Genomic DNA, 25,226 nt, shown 5'->3' on the forward strand with positions numbered 1-25,226 from the left:
TTTGCTGTTGTCTTTTTCAAGTGGGCTGCTAGATTTTCTGCTGTTGGTTGTATTATTTCCTATTTTATTGTCACTATTTGGTTGAAATTTTTTAAATTTAAATATATTTGTTAAATATAGGAATATATCTTTTTAAAAATTGTGTTAGTCACCATAAAGTACTTCATTAGGTTTTGATGTTGTGTTCCAGATTCATTGTTTGTGTTATAACACCCCGCGCTCATTGTGCTAATACCATTTTAACAAGTACGACTTGAACTGAAGAAGAAGAAATGACACCCCACCTGGGGATCTCCTTGGTTTGTCATCTCTCCCTCCACTTCCAAAGCCTGGGGCACTTGGGGGTGAATCTGAGCATGACTGAGGTCAACCAAGGCAAAGGGTACATCTCAAACCTGGTCATGGTACACATTTCTCTGCATCTAGCTTTTCTCATGGATGATCTTTCTAGGTCAAAGGCCAACATTTTTGAGCAGTTAGTATATACCACGCACAGTTATAAGCACCTCACATGCATCAAGCCTATAGGGCAAGCACCATTATAATCCCTATTTTACCAAAAAGGAGACTGATGGTCACAGAGATCTCATGCCGGTTTGTAAGTAGTGGGATCCAGATTTGAACCCTGGCAATCTGTCTCTAGACCCTGTGTTTTTCTAATTTTTCTTTGCCACTGGAATTTCGTAATAAACATCCTCCGTACACATATCTTTAAAGACTGGTGCTATTGTTCTGTAGGCCAGGTTCCCAGAAACAGGACCATGGGTCAAAGGGTATGTGTGTTTTGCATGGGAACATCTAGGGGATCTATTGTTTGCAACATCTTCCTAAGAAATAAGCCATGTGATTTTTACTCACTAGTTTTAATTCTGTCCTGAAGACACACCACCTCTGACCACCCCCCTCCCCTCTCCAGGACAATCCCTTGGATGACTGAGGACAATCTTCTCTTCTCTAGTTTCCTCAAATGTTCCTCTGATAATGGGGTTACATGTGCCCTGGGGCTGATCCCTCTGGGGTGAGCTCCTCCCCAGTGAAAGACACAAGAGAGAGGGACAGAATCTTTTCTGATGTCAATGGCACAGTAGGAGGGATCCAAGCAGGTAGTGTGCTCAGTCCTCCTCTTCAGCTCCCCCCAAACCACTCACAGGCCTTCCTGAGAAAAAGACCCACCAACCAAATTCTACTCCCACATAAGAAAATGGAGCTCATTCTTCAATTAGGGAAAATGCCAATGACTTTGGAGCTGGACAGACCTTCAAGTGTCTTCAAGCTCAATGTCTTATTTTACAAACGAGCTATGGAGGGCAATGACCAGCCCAGGTTCATGCGTGGGGTGCGGGAGCCGGGAGCCGGGTCACTGGGGGGTGCTTGGCTCTAGCTCCCTTTGCCTGCTGGTCCCTAGGAACCGTTTTACTAGAAAGGCACAGTGTAAATATTTTGCTAAGGAGCCAAGAGAGGAAACTTACCCAGGCTGAGCGGCCCTGTGCTGGGCGCTGGCCATGGACACAATGCTCAATGAGGGCCATTATCTAGGAAGGGAGGGCTGTTTGTTCCGCTTCGGGACAGTGCCAGAGCCCGGAGCCACCAGGCTTGCCACTCTGGCTGCCACACAGAAGAGTCCCCTTGCACTCAGCAGACTCTGTGGTTATGCAATGCTGGGCCAGAAGGTTAACTCTCCCCAGACGGGAACCAAGGCTTGCTCCTTCCTGCCGGAGCGTGTCCATTTAAAAACGCTCAAAATTCAGGGCCTCCATCTTGGCAAAAAAAAAAAAAAAAAAAAAAGAAGGAAAAAAAAAAAAAAGCTCAGGCCCTGAAATGGCTGGTTTATTCCAAAGGGTGTAGTGAGTCCATCCAGCACCTTTCTACCAAGGCCCTGGGCCACAGCCACGGTGACTGCCCACCAGGGCTTAGGCATCGTGCGTGGGCCTCTCAGCCCTGCTTCCCAGGAGTCAGTGCTCCTGCCATTCTCAGATTCTCAGACCTGGTGTGCTTTTCTTGCCCCTCCCCTGCCTCTGTCAGTGGTGCTGGTCAAGCACCCCTCTTAGTTAAGCACAAGTGCTACCCCAAGTTCAAAAACTTGCGCCCCAAGCACCCCAGCCCTCAATCCTGGAGCTCAAGGAGGGAGTTTCCCAAACTAAAGATATCTTGGATGTTATCTCTACAACTGCTCCATTTTCTAGACGAGCAAACTGAGGCTGGGGGGGTGGGTGGTGGTTAACTAGCCTGAGTCCGTGTGACCATCATCAAGGCTCTTGTCCCCTGGACTCTCTCACACCTCACATCCCAGACACTTCCCAGAATCCGACCACTTCCTACCGCCTCCACAGCCGCCAGCCTGGTCCGTGACACAGTCACCTCCTGGTGACGACATCAGCCTCCCAGTTGGTCTGCCTCCGGTCCTACCCCGTCTCCTGCAGCACAGCTTCCACACACAGCCAGGGTGGGCCTTTTAGAACATTCAACAGACCTCCAAGGGCTTCTTAATTACCTGCCCCAACCCCTTCCATCCCAGTTCCAGCCTCCTCTCCTCCTAGGCCTCCTCCCCCACCCCTCCAGCTCCACTGGCCCCCTGGGGGTCCCCCCCAACATGATCTCACCATGGTCTCTACACTCTTCCCCAAAGAGCACAGCACTCACTCCCTTACCCCTGAGGTCTTTGCTCCAATGCCACCCTCCGAGGCCAACTATGACCACCTGGTTCCTTTTCTTTCCTGGCTCGCCTTGCCACACATTAGGTACTTTACATAAGTATAAGATAACACTGTCTATTTATTTTACAGATAATATGAAATATACAGTATGTGATAAGGGGCAAAATGGCCATCTATTTCCCCGACTACTGTGGAACTCCAAGAGGTAGGAATCTGCATCTTGGTGCCTAGAACGGTATGTGGCAACTTCTGTTTAGGCTTGGCTGATTTTAAGGAGGCTCCATCTCTGAAGATGGGTGACGGTGATGGCGGTCCTCATGTCACTGCACCAGAGCCCATGTGAGTTCAGAGTTGGGGGAGGAGACGAGCTTGGTGGCACAGGCAGATTACTGAAAGGAGAGGCTCTGAAGGCTCCAGGGAGGCTAGCTGAGAAGCTCTATGTTTAAGACCTGATGGGGGGACGCCAGACCCGGGCATCAGTGCCTCCTCAGCCCTGTCCAGCCGATTCCCAGAGGCACCCACAGAGAGATGCCCCTGAGGCATGGCCGCCCCACCCCACTCTCAGGTACCCTGAATCTCCAAGCCCCAAAACCTCTCTGTCACTTTAAAAGCCCTCAAGTGGGAGACTCCTAGTCCCCACTGGGTCTGGGGGCCTCTGCTGAGCCCCTCTGCACAGAGTTCTATTCCCCGGGAGGGGTGGCGGGGAAGAGCCACTGAGTGGATAAAGAGAAAGACCAAAAGGAAGGGGGAGGAGCTAAGACAGACCCAGGAGAGGAGACGAAGGCTTGGAGCCTCAGAACGATCCCAAGGAAGCCTGCCAGCCAGAACCCCAGCAGAGACAGAATGGCTTGTCCTGACAGGTGGGACAGGCGGTTCCAGTTCCTACTTGCTCTCCCACACCTGCAGCTATGCTGGTCGGAAGCACAAATCTCTGGCAAACAGAAACTCGTGATTTCGGTTTTATTTTGATTGACATTTTTATTTACCCACGGCACCATTTCTTTGAGGTTAGTTGGTTTTATTCTAAAGAGGGGCCCAGACCATGTTCCCAGGGGACTGGCTGGGGACACCTCTCTGCTCAGCACCCCCCCCCCCCCCCGCCCATCCTGTCTCTGCTCTCTGCACACCTGTCGGGCTCTCTCACTGGAAGAGTGCCTCCCTCTGGCTCTGGTCCTTAATCCCTGTGTGTCTCTCTTGCATTTTTCATCCTGGCTGATTAGCAGCTTCCCCAGCTGCACACATCACCTGGCCTGCCTTGGAGTGCCTCAGGCCTGTGTCTCAAGTGGCAATAGTTCGGCTTGGACAACTCGCTGACCTCTCCCTCTGGGAGAGCCATTCTCTTCCACTTCCAGGTTTGCAGGCTCAGAAGCACCCCACAACCCCACTCTCCTGCCCCCTACCGCAGATTCATCCATCTGACCCACTCATTCCCTCCCTGGTTCAACACTCACTAACCAAGCGCCCTGAAGGCTGTGCTGGGGTCTGGGGACATTCACCATACCTGTCCTTCCTCCCACTGTGGACCCTCTTGGACCACCCCAGGCCCTGAAATCGTGAGAGGAAGCCTAGTCCGAGTTGGCCAGTCCCATGTCTGCAAGTAAGTCACAGAGTGATTTTGGGGAAGTCACTTGCCATGGCTGAGCCTTAGTGTCCTTCTCTACTCTTGGGAAAGATGATTCTTTCCTGCTTCTCCTCTTCCTGGCCTGGCAGGGACACCCACAGGGGATGTCCATCTAAAGAATGCTTCTGATCATTGTCTTCAAGCATACTGCAGCTTTGCTCCTCCTACAGACCGTGGCTTTGACCCCCTTCAACCTCCCAGCTTCCTGAGATTGGACCATAGAATCTGCATTTTAGAGAAACACCCCTGGTGATACCATTGTAGGGGGATGGTTTGTGAACCGCACTTGGAGAAATTCTGGCTCATGAGATAAAGTTCAAATTCCCCCTCCATCTCCCCAGTCCCGGAGCAGACCCCACCCTGCTTTCCAGGCACTGGTCCCAGTCTCTCGCAGGAAGGCCCTCTGTGGTCACCGGGCCAAGTCATCCGCTCACCAGCCTGAACCCAAAACTCTTCTCTTGCCACTTCCCCAGCATGGAAAGACTTCCTGAGCTCTCTCTCTGAAAGTCCCTTTCCCACCCTGCGAGGCCCAACTTAAAATGACTTCTTCTTCCTCCATAAAGGTCAGAAACACCTTATTGTGGGTACCCCAGCGGGCACATTCCCTGCCACTTCCCTCCTAGGTTGCTGATGGGCTTCTCAGCAGCTCCCATCTGAGCTTTCTGTCCAGATTGTAGGCTCCCTGAGGGCAGCTGTTCATCTTACAGATCTTTGAGTTCAACAGCAATGCTTACCGAGCATCTCTGAACACGTAAACACACCCCAGGGGCACACAAAGGAGGAGGGGTGAAATTCCTGCACGAGGGGTGCCCCCTGTAAAGCAAAGATAGAGGGTACTTGCATACTTGCCCGGAGTAGAAATACAGAGCGGGTCCCACAGGGTCCCACAGGGTCCCTGAGCAAAGGTTCCTAATGTCACAGGGGAGATGACGAGGGGGAAGAGAAAGAGAATCCAGAAGGAAGGAACTCGGGGTAAAGGATTAAAGTGTGAGAAGTCCCTTCTGCACTGCCATGGGGGAGGAGGAGGAGGGAGAGAGATGGAGACGGGAATGGGTTGGGAGCCCCAGAGCCCCGAGGAGAGGAGCGGAGCCTGGCTCATCCTGTAGGTCAGGGGTAGGCGGATCCAGCCTGCTGCTAGTTCCTGAACATCAAGTTTCACGGCCACGCCCATCCCTCTACACACTGCCCATGGCTGCTTGCACGCAGCGCAGCGCAGTAGAGAGAAGCAGGTGCAAGAGAGATTGCCCGGTTCGCAGAGCTTAAAATAGTTACTATCTGGCCATTTTGAAAAAAAGTGTTGCTGCTCCCTGCCACGCGTGAGGGAAGGGACCGCTGGATTTTAAGCATGGTCAGATTTTTATCTTCCTATGCCTCTGGGACAGTGTAAGGATGGGCTAGAGTAGACAAGCTGGCAGGAAAGGAAGGCCGTTGAGAGGTTAGTGTAACTCTCCAGGTGGGGGGCAGCTATGACACCACTGCTGTTGTTTATCAAGAGATTGATTAAGAGTCGCATGTATCTGCACTGGGCTAAGCCCTTTATACATATTCCCTCGTCCTCCCTGCATAGCAACTGCCGGTAGCGCTGTTCTCGTCTCACAGATAAGGCACAGAGAAGTGGAACAACTTGCCCAAGGTCACACAGCTGGTAGGCAGCAGAGCCAGAAAGCAAACCCAGTGCCAAGCTCAAGGGGGCTGTCAGTTCCAAGCTCAAGGTCTTCAGGGTCAAGCATGTTTTGCTGGCTGACAGATCCCTTCGAGTTTCCCTGAGAATTCACAGAACACAAGCTGTCTATGGGAGAAAATCTTCCCTGAGTCGAGTCAGGCAGGAAGTGGGAGGCAGGAGTGTGGCTATTTTGGAAAAGCGACACGAAAAACCACGAAACTTCCTACCTGTCCCGTTTTGCTCCCATCTGTCCTCGGAAACAAGGCTGCCCCTCTCTCAGATAAAAAGGTGTTTCTCCCCACATGGTGGCTCTGCCACTGGCGGTGGGAGAGAGCCCTAAGCTTAGCACACGTTCGCTATTTTTAAAGGACTATATAAACAAACAGGGCTATGTAAATAAGAAAAAAAATGAGGTCATCCTTTTAAAATCTAAAAATGTTCTTTTTCGATGGGGTGAGCAGCAAAACCTCAGAAAGAACTGGTGGTTTTTTATCCCTGAAAGGCCTTCTCTAGCCCACAGTCTCCCAAAGACACCAGGCCGGCCCCTCCCTTCCCGGCACCCACCAGGGAAGGCAGGCGGCCTGGGAGCAGGGACTCCTGGGTTATATTCCTAACTCTGCCGGCTTTGCCTCGAATGCCCAAAGCTACGGCCCAACTGGAGCCGCCACCTCCCTGGGACACTGGTCCCCATCCAGGTCATGCACAAGACCCTCCTCCCACACAAACGTGCTTGGCATTGCTGCCCGCTCTGCTGTCCCACTCCCTTTCCCCCGGCCCACACCTGGATCAGGTGGCTGCAGGGGTCTCTGCCTGCTCCTTAGAAGCCATTCGTGTCCTCCCTCCATATCCCCTAGCCTTACGCCTTGGCTTTCTCTGCACATAATCTACTCTCCCCACCTTCCTCCAGACCTCTTCTCCCAAGCCAAAGGCTGGAAGTCATGAGGGCAGCCTTGGGCTTGTGTTTAGGTCATCAACAATCATTAGGAGACACCCCCATTTCAGCAGGAGCCCAGGAGGCTTCACTGTTTCCCAGGAACTTCTTCCAGCACTGAGCTGTGCCCCTCACCTGCCCCATGACCCTCTCCTGCCATCCACAGCATGACCCCACCCCCACCTTCCATGCCTTCCTCCTCTGCCTCTCAGCCCCAGCACCCTTGGCTCTGAGAGCACAGAAATGAGAACCACCAGTATTTGAAGAAGGGGTGCCTTTCAAATTGTGTTCCACGAGCTGTTTCAGAAGTTCTTCAAATGTCACTCGAGAATTTTATTCCAGAACTACAGCATGACTCTTCCTACCTAAAACTGTCATGAAAAATGGACCCGCACAGTCAGATGTGTTCTATAGCCTATCGCAGGAACACACCAAGTACAAACAGGGGTGGCCAGCTGAACTTGGTTTGTGCAGAACTCAGACAAAAGCCTGGGTAGGTCTTGAACTTCGGTGTTAAAACATGTCTTAACTAAAGACTGGAGCTCTTTTCTGGGCATCTTTATGTGGCTGTTTCTTAAATTCGGGACTAAACACGCTTACATAAAACCACACAAACAAGTACACTCTAAAACTTTCCATGATATGAGATTACGGTATGTGGATGATCACAGAAATGTCATCACTGATTGTGGGCTTCCTGTCTGAGTGTTGTAATAAGGAAGGATTCAAGCAGTTTGCTTGATATGGTCAGTGATGCAAACCAGAATTCCCTCTTGCTCCTTCCCCAATGTCCATATGGCATGGAACTGACGATCATCTCGAGCTTAAGCTAAGCTGTTAGAAGTCTGGAACCCTTCATATCACCATATAGATAGGATCGAGAATTTTCTTTATGCTGCGCAACCAAGCCAAACAAAACAAAAGTAAAAAAGCAATGTTAGATGTTACAGTTGGAAAGGGCTTGAATGATTATCTAGAATAGAGGCCAGAAAAATTCTATAGAGTACCAAATAGTAAATATCTTTGACTTTGTGGGAGAGGGAGTCTGTCGCAATTACTTAGCTCTGCTATTAGAGCAAAAGAGCAGCCATAAACAATGTGGAAATAAATGGCATGACTGTGTCCCAATACAATTTTATTTACAAAACTCAGGCAACAGCTAGGATTAAGGCCACGGGCAGGAGTTTGCCAATTCCTGCTCTAGACCCCAAGCTGTCAGTGCATTTACTGACCATTTTCATTATAAATAGATGCCAAAATTTTGAATTTAAATGATATATGTACATTAATAAACAACTACCTGCATCTGTTTTATTATTGGCATTCTGTAGAGGATTTGACTTTGAACAATGGCTTCTAAGACCCTAGGAGTTGGCAAACTACTAGCAGAGAGCTTAGCTGCTGAGAACATGCTTTACTGCCTGTCAGATCAGGTTCATGTTGACCGATTCAGAAATCAGGTGTAGTCTGGAGAGAGCCCCTGGCCAGCTCCCTCCACATCTCCCTGCCCTCGGATAATCTCAAGCATAGCCATTCCCAAGCTCACATGTGTGAATGGGCCTCCCCTGCACAGGGGGGTCCGCAATGCCCCCGGAGGCTCCTACCGGCCCAGGCCTGAGCCCTCCACCAGCCTCAGACGGCAGCTGTTCCAACCCCCTCTGTGGTGGCTGGGGGAGGCTGGGCCAGCCATGGGGCCATGAGGACCTGAACGCTCTGGAAGCCCCCAGTCAGCACCCCCATTAATCCCAGAGGCTTTTATTCCACAGGGAGAGCACAGGAAGGGGCGGGGCCTAGATTTCTTGCTGGAACTGACAGCTTATTTCCCTCTAGACCAGTCCCATCTTTTAGCCATTCTTCTACACAGCTGGCACAGCCCACATGGACAAAAAAAGAATTTAACAGTGAAGTAGGGGAGGGCAAATACCAGGTTTGGGGAGGATCACCCCCGACACCCTCCCCTTCCCCTGTACTACCCTAGATGGTCTTCCCATTTCTCTTTTTGCATCCTCAGAGGTTTCGGCCTCCAGCCAGGTTCAACTGTTTCCTGCACACCTAGCTAAATAAACCCAGTGCCCGGAGACCCACAACAGCTGTGACATATGCAGAAGGAAACAACTGCTAAGCTGAGGCATGAGACGTCCCAAGGAAGGGGACCCATTCCTTATGGTGTTACTGGTTCCTATTAAAATGTAGCTATCCTGGAGAAGGGTCATTCTTGAAGCTGTTACTGCTTCTCTTCAGAAAGCGTCTTGGTGGAGAAGACAGTGCTGAGTCTTCTGCAGCCTGAGGCTCTGATCCTTCTCTAGGTGTGACTATCTTTAAACTACTGAACCTCTCCGTGCTCGGTTTCCTTATCTCTACGAAAAGGGTGGCAGAACCAAGACTCACTTGGGTCTGAGCGGTACTCGGGCTCATCTATAAAATGCCGGACCTCATGTACAGTGCTGGTGGCTGTTCTTTGCTCTGACTCTTGAGGACCAGATGGCAGAGCTTGGCGGATCTGTCACAGAGCAGCCGCCACAAGGGCAGAGAGGTGGCCGACCCGCCTGCCTGAGTCAAAAGGGCTGCCTCCCATCTGGGAAGCCCTTGCTATGTGTCCAGCTGCATTCTATGGCCTCCCCTCTATCTGCACCACAACGTGGTGGGTAATGGACATCACTTTCTCATTTTACAAGCAAGAAAGTTGAGGCCAGGTGACCAAGAAACTTGCCTTCTAAATAGTAAATCCTCACAAAACCAGTAAGTGCCAGAGTTGGGATTTGAACTCAGGAAGATCCAGAGCCTCCACTAACGGGTACCACATTAAAACTCTCCTCTCAGAGGGAGGTACAGATGCTCCATCCTTCTTCCTCAGAGACCAGGGGAGTGATTCCTCCATCTCCACTGAAAAGCCCTGGTCGCAGCCCAGGTCTAGGGGACACACATGGTGCATCTGAGCTGTGGGCAGAGCCCTGGGCCCACAGGTTGGCTGAGTTACAGTGATGCTATCTTTGAGGGCTGCCTGAGGCTCTGTCCTCTCTGCAAGCGAGAGAGCACTTGGAGGAAGGAGATGATGCAGTGTTCACTGCACCCAGCCTGCTAAGTCCCCCTGGGACTCCTAGCTCAGCCCAAAGACCCAAATACAGGGTGAGCATCACCAGAGTTCCAAGAAGGAGGCCCCAGAGCCCCTAAACATTGGCTGTATCTGAATCCAAATACAGATTTTGTAGCCCTAAGCCCAAGAGTCTGATTCAGAGAAGATGGGTAGGCCAGGGAGTCTACCGTTTTTTTTTTTTTTTTTTTTTTTTAAAGCCAGGCACCCCCTTCAACCTACTTAAGTGATTCCAATATACTCCAAAGCCAGACAAAACATCCAAAGACATAGTCCCAGCCCAAAGACCTCGAACCCTACACACCTAACCGGAACCACCACCCGAACCTAACTTGGGACCATAACACAGAGCTGAAGAGCTAACCACATAGTCACAAGGGCCCCTCCCCAGGCGAATTCAGTCAGCATCTCTGAAGGTGGGGCCCCACTACTGGAATTTTTAAAAACTTTCTGGAACATTCTAACATGTAGCCAGGGCTGAGAACCCGACATTGTTTCAATTCCTCACCACAGGGAGGGGCCTGAAGAGATGCAGCACAGGTTCAACACCCACTGTGCTCTTCTGAGGAGGGAGGGAGTGGCCCGGGGCTCCTCAGGCCAGAGCCATCATAGGGTGGAGAGGGGAGCAGAGAAGACAGTGGAGCTCTGGTGTGGAGGCTCATATGTGGGGAGGCTGTGGTACCTTTAAAAGAGGTGTTGCCAGGGACAGAAGGGAAACTGAGGAACTAGGAATACAACTGGGGAGACGAGGTGAAGGTAGGGAAAGAGTGCTGGCCCTCAAGATCTCTGCTCCTCACCAAGGAAGTCCTAAGCACTTCTGATTTCCACAGAGACACAAGGAAGGCAACAGTAATAAATAATAATAATAATAATAATAATAATAACTCTAATAATAATAATTTGAAAGAGGAATACACTCGAAAGAGGAAGAATATTAGCAAGCTCATGCAAGAAAGACGAAAATGGTGTCCCCAGCAAGCAAACTTAATGACAGCCCGTTTCTTACCTGTGCTGAAGGCACCACTTTCGATGACCAAAACTAAAACACTGTTCTCTTTGGAAACCAGCGTTCATGTCCACTTCCGCTGCGTGGCCTTCCTCTCACGCTCTGCTCTGCCCTCTGGAAGGGAGAGTTGGCCTGGCCAGTATCTCTTGAGGCTCCGCCATGAAATAGTTAGAGGCTGCCAGGTTGTGCCTCAAATCCTGCAGGGGATGGTCGAAAAGTATGGTCAAAGAGTTTGCTTGGTCAACTTCTTCAGATATTGAACAATTTCTGGCTGGTTCCAGGAGGCCCAGGCCCCCACAGTGCTTCCCATGCTTCTTGTCTTGGGCTAGATCCCCATGTCCCCTGGCGAGACAAGTGTGAGAGGCAGCCCTGGCACCCTCTTGTAGCTCGCACATACCACCTAACTTCTGAGAGCCCCTATTTCTCCACAGAAAAGAAGGCAGAATTCCAAGATGGCCGCCAGGGTCTCCCAGTGCACACAGGCTGTGTAATTCCCAGGACGGCGAATATGGTGCCCTTCACTCTCGTGATCAGGTTATGTTATAGGGCAAGGTTGATCTCAAAATAGATTGTTCCATGGGCTTGACCTAACCAAGAAAGCCCTTTAAAAGCAGAATTTTCTCTGGTTAGTGGCCCAAGAGAAAGTCATGGAGATTAGAATCAGGAGGATTTGACTTGCAAGTTTGCTGCCTTGAAGACAGAGGGGTCATGTGGAAGAGACTGGGGTCCACCTTTAGGGGTGAGAGCAGCACCCCACTGACAACCAGCAAGAAAATAGGACCTGAGTCCTACAACCAGTGGATTGTACCTGGACTCCCACAACAAGTGAATAAGGCTGGAAAAGCAGAACCTTCCCCAGAGCCTCAGGATGAGAGCTCAGCCCACAGGCACTTTGATTTCATCCCTGAACAAAGAATCCAGCCTCTCTGCACCAGGCTTCCTATCTAGAGAATTGTGAGCTAAGAAACAAGTGCCACTCGGTTTGAGACACTTTGTTAGACAGTGAGGGAACACAACTACCACTGGCACAAGTGATTAATATTCAGGACTGGTCCTGAATATTAAATCCAACAGTTAGACCCAAGAGCACACTGGACTCCCCAAATCACTAAACAGAACAGAGCATTTAAGGCCAAAAGAGATCTGGCTCTGGGAAGGGCCTCAACCATGATTACTGGTGGGGTGCCTGGGTGGCTCAGCCACTAAGCGTCTGCCTTTGGCTCAGGTCATGATCTAGGAGTCCTGGGATCGAGCCCTGCATGGGGCTCCCTGCTCCACGGGAAACCTGCTTCTCCCTCTCCTACTCTCCCTGCCTGTGTTCCTCTCTCACTATGTCTCTCTCTGTCAAATAAATAAAACCTTAAAAACAAACAAGCAAACATGATTACTGGTTAGGGGATGAATGACGGAGCACTAGTTCTTACTAATCAGCTTGCTAAGAATAGCAGTTACCTCCCGGGTCTCTCGTGATCTGGCATTGCTTGTCCCACAACATGCCCAGTGATCTAGGTCTGGAGTAACCTGTACACGGGCCTGGGGCACTGCCCCCTTTCTTTTCTGGGACACCGTGCATTTTACTGGCACAGCCTTGGAAGTATTAGTGTTCCGGCAACTATATCCCACTGTGGGTTCCTCCAGGGCATGCAGGTAGCCAAAGCCACCAGGCTGTCCCCTTGTCACCGCACCTGCTGCTCTAGAATCCATCCAGCCCTGCTCCCCATCCCAGGGCAGCATCACACCACAACATAAGGACCTCCGTCTATCATCTCCCAATTCTGTCTTCCACAACATCCCAACTTCTCACGACTCTTTGGTGTTCATCAGCCTCTGATCTCACCCCGTCCTCTCTGATCTCCATTATTAATACGAACATCGTGCGCCATCCCCCCCAGTGTGGAAACATTGATTTCTTAGACTATGCTATCCTCTGAACCCAGTCCACGATTCCCCACCTTTGGGCCTTGACTCAATGCTACTGACCTCCCCTCACAACCATGCCTACCTGGCCAAATCCTGCCTATCTTTCCTCAAAAGACTCCGCCAGCCCCTCGAAAACCAGATGTAAGTCCTGCCTCCCCAGAATACCCAGAGTGCATTTGTGGCGCCTCAAGATAAACAGCAGGGCCTGATGTGCACAGAGACTCTGAGAGTCCTGCAGTCCTGCACACACCTTGGTGTGTCAGTGCAACCCCTTCCCCACCCTTAGAGAGCAGGACAGGGTCTCACACACAGTCGGTGCAGAGCAATTCTCTTTAGAACCTGCCTGGATGACTCATTCACTGAACAGAGACACATGCAGCACCTATTTGGGGTCAAGTTCAATGGTAAGTGCTGAGCATGAAAGAGTTAAGATTCAGTCCCTGCTTTCAAGGGAATGACAATTGTGGGGGGAGGGTCCAGGAATGAAGGAACACACAGGGTTACCTATGCAAATCTTAACTGCATCTTGAAGCCATAAAGAAAAGAGTGGTCAATTCTGACAGTGTCTGAATGCATGAGAAAGAGAGAGCATTTCAAACAGTAAGAAGGGTAGGCAGACAGGAGACCCCAAACTGGCCGAATGTTCAACAAGTTGCATGGTGTCCTTATGGTTGGCAATGAGGGGCAGTGAGAGCTCAGGAAGCAAGGGCTGGTGGGTGGGGAGAACTTGATGCATGGAATAGTCTGGATTTGATCTCGCAGTGGAGTGAGGTCACTGCTTCCTTGTAATCAGTGAGGTAATGTGGTTGGGACCAGAGATGTGGCTGGTAGGGCAGGAGCAGATCGGGTGCAGGAAGCAAGCCACTGCTCTCCCCCTGCCCGGTCCCCAACCAGTGTGGGGTCAGCACCACTGGAGTACCACTCCTGGCCTCCAGCAGCAGCAGGTAAGAAAGCCGGGCGGACACACCTGCCTCCCGGTCACCAGGAAACATTACACACACCTGAGCCTCTCCAGACAAACGGAGCCCATATGTTTACCTCTTCTCCCCTCAACACCAGTGAAATAAAAAGAGAAGTGTTCAAGAAAGAACAGCTCTAGGGAAGCACCAGCTGGCCAGCAAGTCTGAGAAAAAGCAGATAAGGAGAAATGACAGAAAAATCAAATCAAAGCTAAGCCAGTTTCACCCACCAGGGGCAAGCAAAGGCCCACCTGCCAAATCCCCAGGGAATCCTGCTCAGCGGCAGTGGGAGCTGGGGCAGGCCGGCTGGCTGGAATTACTGAAATCCAAGGATAATGAGTGAATCTTCTGGGTTTCCAAAGAGACCAAAGTAGGAAGGAGAGGAGGACAGAAACCACCTACCCCACGCCTTACTGTCTTCATTAGCAGCACTCTGCTTCCAGGAGACTCGAGCCCTGACAGATGGCTTGATTGCTCAGGACAGAAACTTCCGGAAGGATCCATCAGCTCGTCAGTCAACAGTTTGTAATCTAAGATTCTTTGAGTCCCTTGCCTTGCCTCAAAAATTCCCCCTCACTGTTTCCCTCAGTCCTAGTCTGTTGGATTGTATTCCTAGCATGATCCTGAGGAAGCCTCACATTGACATATCCATTTTAAAGGAGGCTATCAATCCTCAGCAAATCCTGACCTTGCCTGCCTTCTCTGGAGATGCCAAAGCTCCAAGGAGGTGATGTTTTACCCCTTACCCAGACGAGCAGCTCTGTCCCGAAATTTTGAGAATCAAACTGACATGGGACTTGACATCCCCTTCATTACCTGCCAGAAGGCAACAAAGACTCCAGAACTCTGAGGAAAAAGGGTTAAAAGATCCGTTACTCTGCCCCTTCTTAAAGCCAAAGAGAGAAGTACTAAAAATAGTATGCCACCCACTTATCTTCTCTTAAAACAGTTACTCGAGGAATTACTACAATAAAACAAAAACTGTATCAGAATAAGTGATTCGGGGGAGGGCAAGATAGGATACACAGGGAACAGTGATGAGCAATAAATGAGAAAAAGGTACAGTCAGATCTAAGCCAATGTTGATAATAATGGTCTCATCTCTTTGGGAATTAGATACCATTTAATTCTTGACATTAATCCAGAAGCAAGGGTTTTCTTAATTTAAGGGTAACCATTTCTAGAAAACATAGTAAGATACAGACCTTTTAACCACTGTGTGTGACGGGGAGGGGGAAACAAAAAAATTCAATTAATTAATTCAATTAAACATTAGGAAAGGGACAGCTAGATAGGAAAGGAAATAGTATTTTAACCAAAAGACATATAATAAGCCCAAACATATCAATAAATATAAGAGTGTGCCTAAATTAAATTACTCTATTTTAAGATAAGAGATTAGATTGAGTGGGGGAAAAAAATCCAGCCATATGCGGTTTGGAAGTGATACACTTAAAACAAATGGACAAAGGTTGAACTCAAGAAATGGCAAGGAGACATAACAAGCAAAATAATAATGAAAACAATGTAGAAAAGTTAGTATTAATAGCCAATAAAATGCCAAAATGTTAAATAGAATAAAATGGGGGCATTTTAGATGGCTAATGGGTCTGTTTTTCCAAAAAGACACAAAAATCATGAACCTTACCTTCACCCTGAATCATGGAACTGTAAAATATATGAGGTAACATAGTTTTAGGACCACAAGGAGGGGACACACAGAACAACATAGCTCTTGAATGCAGTACTCTAAGTCTGATGGTACAAGTAACTGCCAAAGAAAAGTAAGGAGGATTTGAAGACACAGTTCTTATGCTTAACTTCATCTAGATGCAAGAAGCAGAGAAAACATCTTTTTCTTGAATGTCCTTGTAGCAGACTGTAAGAAAATCTCAAATTCCAACATGTATACCGCAGTCTCCATTCCCAATGCAACAGAACTAGAAATTAACAAGCAGCAAAAAATGAAAAAGTACATGGCGCACACAACAATTTATAAATGCTTTTCTAAACAAGTAGTGTCAAAGAGGTACAAAGCTAGGATGGTAAGATATTTATCAGTGTGTGACATTGAGAACCCTGCTTTCAAAAAATCTGGGGAATGTAGCCCAATTGCATTTGGAGGGAGATTCAGACCTTAAATGCTTTCATGATAAAAGAAGAAAGACGTTAACCAAACCAACTAAGCATCTAACCCGAGAGGCTGAGAAAAGGGGAGAATAAACGAAATTGTCTATCAGAAAGAGAATGAAAAAACACAGCAACCACCTCAAAAGACTGCAGGCGGGTTCGCTGAGACCAGCAATGGGGACAAACCTCTGGTTAATCTGAGTGGCAGCCAAGAGCCAAATCGTAAACAGCTGTTAAGAAGAGCGACGTAAACATGTATGTGCACAATTTTAAAAATTGAGAGAAATTAATACATCACTTGATGTCCATGAATTTGAAAACAGATCATTTTCAAGAAGATTATAAACTGTAAAAGTGAAGAAGAGGGAGAAAACCTGATCCAGCAATGATGTTAGAAGAGACAGAAGAGGCTGTCGAAGATGGAATGATAGTGGAGAAAGAATGGATTCTTTAAATAAGAGAGCTGTGACAACCAGCTGTCTATCCCTTCAACGAGCATTTATTAAGTGCCTACTGTGTTTCAGGCACTGTTCTGGGTGCTGGAGCTTCACCAGTGAATAAAAGAGAAAGCAACATATCTTGCCTTTCTGGATTTGTGATTCTCGCAAGAGAGGATGAGCCATTAACCTACAACAGGTAAAATACATGGTTTGCAACAACAAAATGGGATACAGAGTGAAGGAAGCTGGAGAAATCTATTTTAAAAAGGGTCTGTGCACCATACGTCCATAAATTAATTTGCATTAAAGAAACGAACAAACCTCAGAAGCAAATCTACCAAATACCGGAACTATTACAATATTGGTGTAACTTAGTGTTAGAAAATAACTTTCCAACCTGAACTGAGCCTCAGTATTCTTTTTTTTTTTTAATATTTTATTTATTTATTTGGCAGAGAGATAGAGGTCACAAGTAGGCAGAGAGGTAGGCAGAGGGAGAAGGGGAAGCAGGCTCCCTGCTGAGCAGAGAGCCTCATGTGGGGCTTGATCCCAGGACCCTGAGATCATGACCTGAGTGGAAGGCAGAGGCTTAAGCCACTGAGCCACCCAGGTGCCCCAAGCCTCAGTATTCTTTTTTTTTTTTTTTATTTGACAGAGAGAGATCACAAGTAGGCAGAGAGGCAGGCAGAGAGAGAGAGGAGGAAGCAGGCTCCCTGCTGAGCAGAGAGCCCGATGCGAGGCTTGATCCCAGAACCCTGGGATCATGACCTGAGCCGAAGGCAGAGGCTTAACCCACTGAGCCACCCAGGCGCCCCAAGCCTCAGTATTCTTAAAGGAAGAGAGAAGTTGAATGCAACTGCACAAGAATATTAAGCACTACATATAAAAAAAGGCCTCAGCGGGACGCCTGGGTGGCTCAGTTGGTTGGGCAGCTGCCTTCGGCTCAGGTCATGATCCCGGCGTCCTGGGATCGAGTCCCACATCAGGCTCCTTGCTCGGTGGGGAGCCTGCTTCTCCCTCTGCCTCTGCCTGCCATTCTGTCTGCCTGTGCTTGCTCTCTCTCTCTCTCTCTCTGACAAATAAATAAATAAAATCTTTAAAAAAAAAAAAAGGCCTCAGCAACAGTTACAAGACAAATGGCAGGCTACATATAAATTATTTGCAACATATATAAAAAAGGGTCAATATCCATGATCTATGATAAGTACCCATAAAACAATAGTAGAAGCTAATAAAAAAAAAATACTAAAGCACTGGGCATGAAGGCTGCTTAAGATTCTCTCTCTCCCTCTCCTTCTGCCCCTACCCCTCCCCTACCTTCATTAGACATGAAAATGTCTAATAAAGATATGCAAAGATGCTTGGCCTCACTAATAATTAAAGGGATATAAGTTAAAGTCAATATCAACTCTCCCCCATTTGACTGGCAAAGAGGAAATTGACTGCCATCATTAGTGCTGCAGAGAAGGGGCCAAAATTTATGTCAACCCAGCAGCTTCCCAAGTGCACACACAAATACACATCATCTTACACATACATAGACACAGATGCATGCACACATGTGATCACTGCAGTAACAGTTCTAACACTGAACATGGACACAATCCTAACATCCATCAGCAGGGAAGCAGTTTGATAAGTAAGTGATGACAAATCCACCCAATGGAATAGTAGTAATAGGACAATAACTTTTCTTAATTAAAAATAATTATGCACTCCTCCCAATAATAGAGATTCTTTGTGGCTTCATGTATGCGTTGACCATGGGGTTCAGCGCTACTCCCTGGCCATCTCCTTCCCTCCCCCCACAGCCTGCAGGATGGAAGGCAGGACTGGGACCCCATTTTACACACGAGGCTTAGTCAAGGCTAAGAGACCTGACAAGTGGTGAACTTCAGGGTGTCTGACCCAGGAACCCCCATTCTTAGCTACTACGTACACTTCCTGTCAATGGAATGGTGTGAGAAACCAGGAAAGGCAGCCTCACAGACCCACACCTGTCCACGTAGCTGTGGCTCTGTGGACATAGAGGATCAACTCCAAGCTGTCAGCTCCTCTGACAGGTGGGACTGTGAAGGAATGGGGTTTGGAGCATGCATGTTCTTCTTTATACATTTCTAAACTGTTCTTTTTCTTTTTCTTTTCTTTCTTTCTTTCTTTCTTTTTTTTTTTTTTTTACAATCAGCACATTTATCACTTTTATAAATTAAGGACTATAATTTTAAAATGATATTAAAATGTCTTCTTTTTAGAGCACAGCTGAACAGGGAAGCCCTATTAGGGCAAGAGGGACCCATCTGCAAGGTGGGTCCCACACCCAGGGCAGGAAGGACTCTTCAGCCACTGCTCTACAGGCCCCACCCAAAACCTCAGGGAGGTGGGGGGAAGGGCTGTCCTCTCCACTCCCCATCCTCCCTGTGGAACTGAAGCAGCGCGGCACGGTCTCTACTGGCAGGTGGAAGGCACCCCACATCCGGTGTGGGCACTGGGGTTGGCATCCCCGTAGGGGAAGTTTAGCGGGGAAGGAGTTACAGAAACCCCCCCGGAAACCTGCAGGGGCCAGCCTCATCCCAGGGCTGGTGAGGCAGCCAGGGGGGCTGGGGGTCCAGCCCTGGACCTCACACCCTGGTCCCGGGAAAGCCCTGGCTGCCCTCCTGACATACAGCCTATCCCTCCACTATGAACGGGACATCTGTAGATGGGGCTGGCATGTGGTCCAGCTGAGTTTGATCTGCTTGGGGCAGGGAATTGAGGACGAGTCTCTCCATCTGTATTTTCATTTCTGCTATCATGGTCTGTGGGTCGATAAGAAAACATGCACATCTAAGACAGAATCACACGGAATAATCTTGGTGGGTCATGCTGGGCAATTGGGAGTGGACACGGCGAGAATTGCCGGTATGCCTCATTGACCCAAGGTCACACAGCATGGATAGTACAGAGCGTTGGCCCAGACACCATCAGGACTTGGGTTCAGACCCTGGCTCTACCCATTAATATCTGTGTGACCTCAGCTGAATTACTCAACTTCTCCGAGCCTCACTTTCTTCATGAGTAAAAAGTGATAAACATCCCCTTTGTCTGGGTTTGTGGTGTAGATCAGATGAGACGATGCTGTGTGAGATGTGGCACAGACTCAGCGTGCTTGAGACACTTGACAAATGCCTGTGCCCTTCTCCAGTTAGAAAACATCCACACTGCCCTTCTTCTGTCCATCTCTCTGCCTATAGATCCTGTTTCGGGGACTGGCCCTGCGAAGTTTCCTGCCCTTTTCCCTGTGGCCAAGCTTGGGGCTCTCACTTTCCTGGGGTGCTCACCTTTGCCTCAAATGCCTGCCCTTCTTGCTGAGAATGCTGCCAATACACTGGCAAGTTCAGAGGTCGCTTCTGGATCCTTCCTGGCTCCTGGCTACATTCTCCAGACCAGAGGCTTCTCCCTCCCATGGAGCAGTGAGGTGTCCCAGACATGGAAAGTGAGCAGGGAGAAAAGCGGTGGAGCTCAGAGCCTTTGATAGGGACAAGATGTGCTTTGAGAATATCCAGAATGTTTTCCAAAAAAAGGAGGGATTTTTAAAATAGAGGATGGCGATACATTCCCATTTGTACTGACGACAGAAAAAGAGGAATGCCAAGTACAGGATAATGGATTCTGTTTCGTGATCAGAAGGAATATCCGGGCCCATAAACTCAATTGGCACTAGGCAGAAGAAATACTCAGTTTTCAGGCACCGCAGGGAAGGGAGACACTGAGGCACATGGAGGGCACCCAGCCCAGGAGTCTCAGAGGCTAGACAGTAGCAGGAAGAGAAGGTACCGATGAAGTCCCGGGGCAGCACGGGAGGCTGAGGTTCTGAGCCGCCAGGGCCCAAAGCGGGGTAGAGGAGTGTTTCCTGGTATACCGGGCCACGCCTCGTGGGGGCCCTCTTGCACCGGAAGTGTCCTCTCACTGGTACAGTAGAAAGCTCACTGGACTGGCCCACATGTGGGGTCCTGCTGCATCCAGCTGAGTGACCTTCCACAAGGTTGCTGTCCCTGGGCTAGACCACAAGGAGCCAAGGTGAAGATACCCGGCCCCTGCCTCGGGTGTCATGGATCTAGTAGGGAAGATGGGCCAGAAAGTCGGGGCTTAGACCCTTTCTCCCAAGGAGCCCCAAGCTTGAGCTGCTTCCTCCCCCAAAAGGCTCCTAACACCTTCCCCAGTTTGCAGAGAAAGAAGGGAGGGATAGGGATGGAAATCAACATTTGCAAAGAGCCTACCATATGCTCAAACTGTCCCTGTATCGTCTCTCTGCTGCACTGATGCTACGGAGAGGCTCCCCACCCCCCACCACGTGACAGCCACGGGAGCGGAGGTCCAGAAACCAGAGAGATATGGGTGAGCAGCCTTGCGGAGCAGGTCAGCCCCAGGCTAAGGTCGCAGATAAAACTGGGAACCTCTAGTCTCTGCCGCCGTGTAGCCTTGGATGCCACTTAGTACTTTGGTCTTAGTTTCCCCATCTCTAAAATGGGCCATGTAAGAATTTCATACAGAGTCAACTTTCCAAAGCATGACCTTCTTGCTGTTCCTCTTTTGGTTACTTCCGATCATCTCACTTTACTGATACTCACAAGGATTTTGTCTTCTAAAAGAAGAAGATTCCAGATCCCATAACAAGAGGACAAAGAAGAAGAACAGATGGAGATCCTGGGAGACCTCAACTGCTGGCCCACCTTAGGGAGGGAGGTTAGTAATGAAGGGTCACTGGGAAGAAGCAAGCCAGATGTGTGTATCTGGAGGTACAGTTGACTTGTGTCCCCACCGTGACTGCCTCCTTAGCGAATGGGGGAAGCCTGGTCACCCAGGACCCGCCAGGGACCCAGCCAACCTTCTGGTTCCAACCTGCCCCCACACCTGCCCAATGCTGCCCCTCCTCCACTCCCTAGTTCAAGGGCTCAGTCAGGCAGAAGGCGCTGTGCCAAAGGAAATTGTTTGCTACAGAGCCCTCTGGGTCTGCTCTGCTCTTCTTCCTTTTTTTGGACTCTGTGGCTGTTTGAGTGGGTACCTTTTTCCATAGAGAGTTTCCACTCCATCCGTTATTTATACTGTCTCCAGCTAGACATAGGCTGTTAGAGCCGGTGAACCGGATCAGGCCTGTGGGGCCCTTCTCAGTTTATCGGGGATGTGGAGGGCCTGGGTCAGCCGCTATTCCGGGGAGACTGGTGGGTGGGAGGAACGGCCTCGACCCCCTACAGGGCTCCTGTAGGCCGTTCCTCCCACCCATTTCCACAGTGGGATTTAAGGGCACCACCTCGTGGGTTTGAATCCTTCCTCCTCCGCTTCCCAGCTGTGTGACCAGGGTCAGGTTATTTACCTAATATTTCTGGGCCTCCGTGAGCTAGTCTGTAAATTGGGAGTAAAATTGGCACCTACCGGACTTGATGCTGGGGAGACTCCATCAGTTAATGCACATAAAATGCTTAGAATGGTGCTCGGCCTGAAGCCTCAGTAAATGTCAGTAAATGTGGATGAAGTTCTTTTTTCTGTCAATCTCGCTAAGATCCAGTGCCTGTCCCCTCCTCTGGGCCAATACATAGCAGGGTCGGAACTGTCCTCCTGAGCTCGCCCTCTCTGTAAGGCCAGCTACACTACCCTGATACCCAGCTCTCTCCTTGCCCTTTCCTGTCCCCAAGCCTTCAGCGGTTCCTCCTGGAGAATACGGTCTACACGTGGGATTGCCTTCACAAATACGCCAGGAGGTCCCCTGACTTCAATGTCACCATACAAAACCCCTGCTCCTGGCCAAATGCCTGCCCAGAGGGTTCATGTTCCCTTCCATGCAAATCTCCATCTGGAACTCTTTTCTCCATTCCACTGCGGCCTAATCCAACCACACCTGTCCGTGTGAGCCCAGCGCACATGCCGCCTCCTCCATGAAGCCCTCCATGACCTACTCTCCCTGGCCAGAGATGACCTCTTATTTACAGCATTTGGTCTCTTTATTGTGGCATTTACCTCCTCTCCCCTGGGTGTCTAATAAAACATATACAAATTCTTGTCGGCATCACAGAAAAACCACACGAGCTTTGAGGACAGGACTGGGATGTGTCTGATTCATCTCCGTATCACTCACAAAGCCTTGAACATAATTGGTGACAATAAATGAGTGAATAAACACTGAGTTCTCTTAATTTACTACCCCTGGGTAACAGGGGAAAATATCTGTAGGTGGGGTGGATGAGTCAACATCCCGACAGCATCCACACACTCTTCCTGGTTCCTCCTGAGGGAACCAGCAGATGGGGGTGCCAGCCAGGGACTGGGGACCGCAAGGGGCTCACAGCCCCCCCCGCCCCCCACAACCCGGTCTCTACTGCTGAGGCCTGGGCGAGCAGCCCAAAGCCCAGGGTCAGATTCTGAATCTCAGCACATGGGTCCTGAAAGTCACCCAGGCATCCTAAGAAGTCCAGGAGCCATCGCCGACCTCTCCCTCTCCCTCTATGTCCTGTATGCTGCCAGGTTCTTAGGGAATTGGCTCAAGTATGTGCAGCCTTCTAGCTCCCCACCGACCCCAGTCACTGGGTCCTCTCTCTCTACACGGGACAGAGTGGCATCTCCGCATCATGGATGAGGCTCACGGCCCAGTGCTCCGTGACCACTTCTGATGCCCACCGACTGCTGTCAGAAATCTGGATTCCACCGGAAGGAGCCTCTTCCCCACAGGGCCACCATGACTGTCCAGCCACCACCCCCTTCTCCTGACACTCTCTCTTACCTTCTTGCCTTTCAACTACCTGATAATACCTGAGCACATCGTCTTCTTGCCGCGCTTCAAACCCTTGTGGACACTGTTCTCGTCCTCAGGAGAGGACTCCCTCCCCTTACCTGCCAGGCCAACTCCCACCCAACTTTGGAAAGTTCAGCTCTGGCAAAACTTCCTTCTGCCCCAGACCCGCCACTGTCCAGGGAGCCAGCTAAGACTCCCCTCTCTCCTGCTCCTGACCTTCCATCCAGACCTTTGTTGTGACCCCAACCATGCCACCGTGTGCTCCTTGTCCTTCCCGCTGGTCTGTCTTCCCCAACAGCCAGTGCCTCAAGGGCAGGGATAACGTGGACAAGCCTGTCCCCCAGAGCTTGGCTCAGTGCTTGGCATATGCAGTAAGCACCTCTGATGTCACTATGTCTGGAAACTCACTTTCCAGGACAAGCAACAGCTGATTTTTGCCAAACTGGCAGGTCCACAGTCCGCCTAAACCAAATGGTTCTCCCAAGGAACCGGCTGTTTCCCTCTGCACCATGGCCTCAGGCCCCAGAAGAGCCTGCTGCTAGCCCTTGTGTCCCTCAGGGACTCTATGGCCCCGTCTGCCCAACCAAAGACCAGACAAGCCCATCTCTAAAGAAGCCCTTCTGTTCTAAATCCCTGCTGAGGAGCTGATATTCTTTACCAGCCGCAATAATTCTTCCCCATTAAAGAAAAACAAACAGAGAGAACCAGGCCTCTTTCTCTGCTCCTCCGGAAAGCCCAGATGGGTCTCCAAGTATGCAAAGAAGCGAGGTGTCCTACTGATCCCTGAAGGAGTGCTCTCATTTGGTGGCAACTACGATGACCTTATGAGCCAAGGATTTCAAACCCCCTGGCGGTATCTGTTCTTTTTTTTTTTCTCCTCCAATTTTCATAATTGGTTGAGATTGGTCTTTCTCGCTTTTCATTTTACATAAAGTGAGGGTGAGGGAGGGGAGCAGCTCATGGAGGGCTGGGGCCCTCTAGCCAGGGTGTAGGAGAGGTGGAACCAGCCCCCAGGTCATCACCCCACACCCGCCTGGGGCCTCACCCAACAGACAGGACGCTTCGACAGAACAACAGCACACGCCTGTCTCTGTGCTGTTCTGTGAGCTTTCTTCACGCAAACAGAAACACCCAGAGAGGTGAGGGCACAAAGCCCCACAGTGAGCTGGTGGGAGGGAGACGCCTAGTTCCTAGAATATAGGCTCCTTCCAGGCCCAACATTCCAGACAATAGGCAATGCTGTGAGCCGGACTTTGTCCAGGCAGAGAAGCCTCGATTCCAGAGCCTTCTGCCATCACAGGCATCTAATCCAGGACAACAGAAACTCTACACCCCCAAGACAGGGCAATGCCCTGTTCCTCCTGTTGGTCTCCCGTGCCCTTCTGGCTGGTGGTGAACACTGACTGCATGTGAGAAAGAGAAGGTAAGGAGCTAGGGCTGTGATTCTGGGACCTTCCTCTGGCCTAGCTCCCCTGCTTGTTACTCATGGTCTTGTGCTATACCTTTGAGGATATATAGGTCCTGTCTTCCAAATTCTACTATAAACTCTTAAACAGAGGCTCACTCTGCATGGACTTACTCAGCACACAACGCGGACAACTGTACACAGCCCATGACTTCTGACCATCCCCGGCATCACAGTCATCACCCCAGTAATTAAGGAGCTAATGCACAATTACTCACTCTCTCCTTCAAGAGTATAAGTTCTCAGGGAAGAGCCAGGCTGTTTGTCTTGTTCCCAAGCTGTAGCCCAGCCCCTAGCAGAGTATTTACACAGACAAGACACTCAAGAAATACACGTTGGAGTAATAAACTCACTCAGACTCTCATTCATGCATTAAATTGGAGGAAGAGGGGACTTGCCAGAGCTGAAGGTGACAGACAGGGTGTTCTGGTTCCAGCTCTGCCACGAGCTCCCCCTGGGCCCCCCCTGGGCATTTCCACACTCGAGTCCTCTTCCCTCATCTAGAAAATGGAGTGTGGGGTTAGACCTTCCGTGTCACATTCGTGTGACACTGAGGGGTATACCGCCTCGGACTCGGGGTCCC

General features: G+C 49.8%; 1 protein-coding gene across 3 annotated transcripts in view; it reads right to left on the reverse strand.

The window, feature by feature from the left end:
* HIVEP3 (HIVEP zinc finger 3) overlaps window positions 1–25,226 on the reverse strand; it is a 457,005-nt gene that overhangs the window by 79,661 nt on the left and 352,118 nt on the right. For all 3 annotated transcript variants that reach the window (XM_059374359.1, XM_059374357.1, XM_059374358.1), the window contains one exon: window positions 10,967–11,163. The gene's annotated coding sequence lies outside the window, so the exon portion shown is untranslated. The remainder of the gene's footprint in view (window positions 1–10,966; window positions 11,164–25,226) is intronic.

Source organism: Mustela nigripes, chromosome 14, assembly GCF_022355385.1.
Source record: "Mustela nigripes isolate SB6536 chromosome 14, MUSNIG.SB6536, whole genome shotgun sequence".
In the NCBI taxonomy this organism is placed as follows: Eukaryota; Metazoa; Chordata; class Mammalia; order Carnivora; family Mustelidae; genus Mustela; species Mustela nigripes.